Source organism: Heterodontus francisci, unplaced genomic scaffold (assembly GCF_036365525.1).
Source record: "Heterodontus francisci isolate sHetFra1 unplaced genomic scaffold, sHetFra1.hap1 HAP1_SCAFFOLD_436, whole genome shotgun sequence".
Classification (NCBI taxonomy): domain Eukaryota; kingdom Metazoa; phylum Chordata; class Chondrichthyes; order Heterodontiformes; family Heterodontidae; genus Heterodontus; species Heterodontus francisci.
The window spans coordinates 626,781-633,348 of NW_027141859.1; the positions used below are offsets into that span (position 1 = coordinate 626,781).

At 40.3% G+C, this 6,568-nt stretch overlaps 1 non-coding gene across 1 annotated transcript; it reads right to left on the bottom strand.

Annotated features, from left to right (window-relative positions):
- Positions 1-2,144: 2,144 nt before the first annotated feature.
- On the bottom strand, positions 2,145-2,216 carry trnag-ucc (transfer RNA glycine (anticodon UCC)). Its single transcript has one exon. It is a non-coding gene; the product is annotated as a tRNA-Gly (tRNA).
- Between the last annotated feature and the right edge of the window lie 4,352 nt (positions 2,217-6,568).

Consider the following 6,568-nt stretch of genomic DNA (forward strand, 5'->3'; position numbering starts at 1 on the left):
GGCTTTGAAACTTTTTCGTTTGTAAAATACTGCAACATAAAGTAAAACTGCAATTTAAGATTGCGATGGCCAGGAATCGAATCCAGATCAATTGGTTAAAATGCTGCTATGCTCACCACTATACCACCATCGCTTACAGCGCTAGACACCACCGGCATTTTGGTTAATAGAATGCTGTACAATGATTTCAACTTGTCGCTGAGCAATCCGTTCATGTTCATAAAAACACAATACTGTGAATGCTGGAAATCTGAAATAAAAACAGACAGTGCTGCAAATATTCTGATCAAAGGTCACTCACCTGAAACGTTAACTCTGCTTCTCTCTACACAGATGCTGCCAGACCTGCTGAGTATTTCCAGCATTTCTTGTTTTTATTTCAGATTTCCAGCATCCGCAGTATTTTGCTTTTATTTTAGAGTTTCGTAGTGAACTGATCCTTTTTGCTTACTGGGCAGAACTATGCAGTGAGGTGACGCAGAAAACTGTCGGAAAACAATGTTTTTAACGGGCCCACAATTTCGAAGTGTGAGGAGGACAAAATACATAGCAATGAATGCATATCGGAAAGAGCTGTAAGTTTCAGGTCGATGTTACCTGAACAGAGGAGAGACAGAGAATACCCAACCAGTCTCACCTTTAGATTCCTGACCAAGATAGACCTACAAGGTACAAAGTCAAGTTATGTGACCAAGTCAGAGAGTTTATTAGGCTTAACTAAGATGTACAAAGTTAATACTTAACAATGGTAATAGATATTCAGGAACACACAACACCCGTTCTTGTTTCTGTGCTTGCTGCGGCACAGACTTCCCTCCTTCTTCATCCCTTGCTGTGTTTTCTTGACTGTATTCTATCTTCTCCTTTTAAGTACCAACGATCTTCTGTTGACCCATGTCTAAGTGTGATTACGATGTCCGGTAACACCCTTTCTTTTATCCTTTTTGTGGTGCAAGGATGTTACCATATTACTTTTGAATTGTTCTGAGTGTCCTAATTGGTCCAGATTGACATCATTGTTTGACACTAGTTAGTTAATAGTTGAATCTACACACATTACAGATGCTTCCCGATTCTTTCTATTTTAGCAAAGATCCTAAAGTTTACATTCTTGCTGATCCCAGACATTTTTTTCTTTAATTCTGCCTTTCTCTCTTCTCTCTCCCTGCAAGGAGTGCTGGTGTCTCTCCCATTGTTCTCACACAAAGGTTTAAACAAAGTATAGCCTTGAAAACAAATTTCATGATAAAGCAAGCAACAGATCAAACAGACTTCAATATATTGATGTACAAAGCATATCATTAATCCTATTATTTTAGTTGTTCTTATTTGTCACAAACGTCAAATATGTCACGGTCCATCGCCCCCACATTGTGGATCCCCCTCCGGCTACATGACTTGCCTTTTTATTCCTCTGGCTACGTGCATCTTCCACACTGACACCACTCTCAACATGACAATTTGACGTAGTTCAGTGAAGATGACCGTCATGCTTTACAATCCAACATTGACATTGCAGTTCTTGCATAAATGTAAGCCAAGAAAATACTCTAAACTTTACACAGCGGTGAGCAGTGTTCAGGTGATACAGAAAATCTGGTGCGTTGGGCAGAGACAATCAGTTGATCTATCAAAGTCTCTTGATGTTATGCTCCTATCTTTTCTGCTTACAACACAACAGTTATTTTGTGATTGAAAAGCTTGGATAGATGGCTCTGGATTGTGTTATCTGAGTAAGTGGTTGTTCTCCTTACAGCAATGTGGATTGAGGGGAAATTTAATACAGGTGTAGGGAAGTTAGACAAGGAGAACCTGTTCCCATTAGTTGATGGGACAAGGACTAGGAGACACAGATTGATGGTTTTGGGAAAGAGATGCAGGGAAATGTGAGGAAGCACTTTTTGTTACACCTGCTGCAACTGTCTGTCCACAAGTGTGGTGGAAGCAGAGACAATCAATGATTTCAATAGGAAATTGGAGAAACACTTGAAGGAAACAAACTTGCTCCAGGGCGACGCTGATCAAGCAGGAGAATGAATCTGATTGGATGATGAGAATATTTTATCAACTTCAATTCTGTCAAGGCTTTGAAAATTTTTCGTTTGCAAAATAATGCAACATCAAGTAAACCTGCAATTTATGGTTGCGATGGCCGGGAATCGAACCCGGGCCAACTGCTTGGAAAGCAGCTATGCTCACCACTATACCACCATCGCTTCCTGCGTTGCGTGTCTCCGGCGTTTTGATTAATAGAATGCTGTACAATGATTTCAACTTGGAGCTGAGCAGTCCGTTCATGTTCAGAAAAACACAAGACTGTGAATGCTGGAAATCTGAAATAAAAACAGACAGTGCTGCAAATATTCTGATCAAAGGTCACTCACCTGAAACGTTAACTCTGCTTCTCTCTACACAGATGCTGCCAGACCTGCTGAGTATTTCCAGCATTTCTTGTTTTTATTTCAGATTTCCAGCATCCGCAGTATTTTGCTTTTATTTTAGAGTTTCGCAGTGAACTGATCCTTTTTGCTTACTGGGCAGAACTATGCAGTGAGGTGACGCAGAAAACTGTACGGAGAACAATGTTTTTAACGGGCCCACAATTTCGAAGTTTGAGGAGGACAAAATACATAGCAATGTATACATATAGTAAAGAGCAGTAAGTTTCAGTTCGATGTTACCTGAACAGAGTTGAGACAGAGAATACACAACCCGTCTCACCTTTAGATACCTGACCACGATCGAACTACAAGGCACAAACTAAAGTTATGTGACCAAGTCAGAGAGTTTATTAGGCTTAACTAAGATGTACAAAGTTAATACTTAACAATGGTAATAGATATGCAGCAACACACAACACCCGTTCTTGTTTCTGTGCTTGCTGCGGCACGGACTTCTCTCCTTCTTCATCCCTTGCTGTATTTTCTTGACTGTATTCTATCTTCTCCTTTTAAGTACCAACGATCTTCTGTTGACCCCTGTCTAAGTGTGATGGCGATGTCCTGTAACACCCTTTCTTTTATCCTTTTTGTGGTGCAAGGATGTTACCATATTAGTTTTGAATTGTTCCAAGTGTCCTAATTGGTCCAGGTTGACATCATTGTTTGACACTAGTTAGTTAATAGTTGAATCTACACACATTACAGATGCTTCCATATTCTTTCTATTTTAGCAAAGATCCTAAAGGTTACGTTCTTGCTGATCCCAGACATTTTTTTCTTTCACTCTGCCTTTATCTCTTCTCTCTCCCTGCAAGGAGTGCTGGTGTCACTCCCATTGTTCTCACACAAAGGTTTAAACAAAGTATAGCCTTGTAAACAAATTTCATAATAAGCAAGCAACAGATCAAACAGACTTCAATCTATTGATGTACAAAGCATATCATTAATCCTATTATTTTAGTTGTTCTTATTTGTCACAAACGTAAAATATGTCACGGTCCATCGCCCCCACATTGTGGATCCCCCTCCAGCTACATGACTTGCCTTTTTTTCCGATGGCTACGTGCATCTTCCACACTGACACCACTCTCAACATGACATTTTGACGTAGTTCAGTGAAGATGACCGTCATGCTTTACAATCCAACCTTGACATTGCAGTTCTTGCATAAATGTAAGCCATGAAAATACTCTAAGCTTGACACAGCGGTGAGCAGTGTTCAGGTGATACAGAAAATCTGGTGCGTTGGGCAGAGACAATCAGTTGATCTATCAAAGTCTCTTGATGTTATGCTCCTCTCTATACTACTTACAACACAACAATTCTTTTGTTCTTGAAAAGCATGGATAGATGGCTCTGGATTGTGTTATCTAATTAAGTGGTTGTTCTCCAGACAGCAATGTGGATTGAGAGGAAATTTGATACAGGTATAGGTAAGTTAGACAAGGAGAACCTGTTCCCATTAGTTGATGGTACAAGGACTAGGAGGCACCGATTGATGGTTTTGGGAAAGAGATGCAGGGAAATGTGAGGAAGCACTTTTTGTTATACCTGCTGCAACTATCTGTCCACAAGTGTGGTGGAAGCAGAGACAATCAATGTTTTCAATAGGAAATTGGAGAAACACTTGAAGGAAACAAACTTGCTCCGGGGCGACGCTGATCATGCAGGAGAATGTATCTGATTGGATGATGAGAATATTTTATCAACTGCAATTCTGTCAAGGCTTTGAAACGTTTTCGTTTGTAAAATACTGCAACATAAAGTAAACCTGCAATTTAAAATTGCGATGGCCGGGAATCGAAACCAGCCCAATTGCTCGGAACGCAGCTATGCTGACCACTATATCACCATCGCTTACTATCCTGTACCCCTCCGGCGTTTTGATTAATAGAATGCTGGACAATGATTTCAACTTGTCGCTGAGCAATCCGTTCATGTTAATAAAAACACAATACTGTGAATGCTGGAAATCTGAAATAAAAACAGACAGTGCTGCAAATATTCTGATCAAAGGTCACTCACCTGAAACGTTAACTCTGCTTCTCTCGACACAGATGCTGCCAGACCTGCTGGGTATTTCCAGCATTTCTTGTTTTTCTTTCAGATTTCCAGCATCCGCAGTATTTTGCTTTTATTTCAGAGTTTCGTCGTGAACTGATCCTTTTTGCTTACTGGGCAGAACTATGCAGTGAGGTGACGCAGAAAACTGTACGGAGAACAATGTTTTTAACGGGCCCACAATTTCGAAGTTTGAGGAGGACAAAATGCATAGCAATGTATGCATATAGTAAAGGGCTGTCAGTTTCAGGCAGATGTTACCTGAACAGAGGTGAGACAGAGAATACCCAAACAGTCTCACCTTTAGATTCCTGACCAAGATAGACCTACAAGGTACAAACTCGAGTTATGTGACCATGTCAGGGAGTTTATTAGGCTTAACTAAGATCTACAAAGTTAATACTTAACAATGGTAATAGATATGCAGCAACACACAGCACCCGTTCTTCTTTCTGTGCTTGCTGCGGCACGGACTTCTCTCCTTCTTCATCCCTTGCTGTGTTTTCTTGACTGTATTCTATCTTCTCCTTTTAAGTACCAACGATCTTCTGTTGACCCCTGTCTAAGTGTGATGACGATGTCCTGTAACACCCTTTCTTTTATCCTTTTTGTGGTGCAAGGATGTTACCATATTAGTTTTGAATTGTTCTAAGTGTCCTAATTGGTCCAGGTTGACATCATTGTTTGACACTAGTTAGTTAATAGTTGAATCTACACACATTACAGATGTTTCCATATTCTTTCTATTTTAGTAAAGATCCTAAAGGTTACATTCTTGCTGATCCCAGACATTTGTTTCTTTAATTCTGCCTTTATCTCTTCTCTCTCCCTGCAAGGAGTGCTGGTGTCTCTCCCATTGTTCTCACACAAAGGTTTAAGCAAAGTATAGCCTTGAAAACAAATTTCACAATAAAGCAAGCAACAGATCAAACAGACTTTAATCTATTGATGCACAAAGCATATCATTAATCCTATTATTTTAGTTGTTCTTATTTGTCACAAACGTAAAATATGTCACGGTCCATCGCCCCCACATTGTGGATCCCCCTCCAGCTACATGACTTGCCTTTTTTTTTCCTATGGCTACGTGCATCTTCCACACTGACTCCACTCTCAACATGACATTTTGACGTAGTTCAGTGAAGATGACCGTCATGCTTTACAATCCAACCTTGACATTGCAGTTCTTGCATAAATGTAAGCCATGAAAATACTCTAAACTTTGCACAGCGGTGAGCAGTGTTCAGGTGATACAGAAAATCTGGTGCGCTGGGCAGAGACAATCAGTTGATCTATCAAAGTCTCTTGATGTTATGCTCCTATCTATACTACTTACAACACAACTATTCTTTTGTTATTGAAAAGCTTGGATAGATGGCTCTGGATTGTGTTATCTAAGTAAGTGGTTGTTCTCCTCCCAGCAATGTGGATTGAGGGGAAATTTGATACAGGTGTAGGTCAGTTAGACAAGGAGAACCTGTTCCCATGAGTTAATGGTGCAAGGACTAGGAGACAAAGACTGATGGTTTTGAGAAAGGGATGCAGGGAAATGTGAGGAAGCACTTTTTGTTATCCCTGCTGCAACTGTCTGTCCACAAGTGTGGTGGAAGCAGAGACAATCAATGATTTCAAAAGGAAATTGGAGAAACACTTGAAGGAAACAAACTTGCTGCAGGGCGACGCCGATCAAGCAGGAGAATGAATCTGATTGGATGATGAGAATATTTTATCAACTTCTATTCTGTAATGGCTTTGACATTTTTTTCCTTTGTAAAATACTGCAACATAAATTTGACCTGCGATTGGACATTGCGGTGACCAAGCACAACAGCTCCTTGCAGATCTCCACAATGTACAAAAATAAAGCACCAAGCACATCGGCTCTTTTAAGATCCACTGACAGCCTCTCTGAAAGAATCGATTTACTGCAGTTATTTGAATACCAACTGCTCACATTTCAGCTGAAGGTAACTTCGAGATGTCCGACAGTAACGTTCATGGATCGGTTCGTTCATTGCGTCACTTTTTAATTCCCTGCCTTAAATTAACTACCGGCCAACGATCTG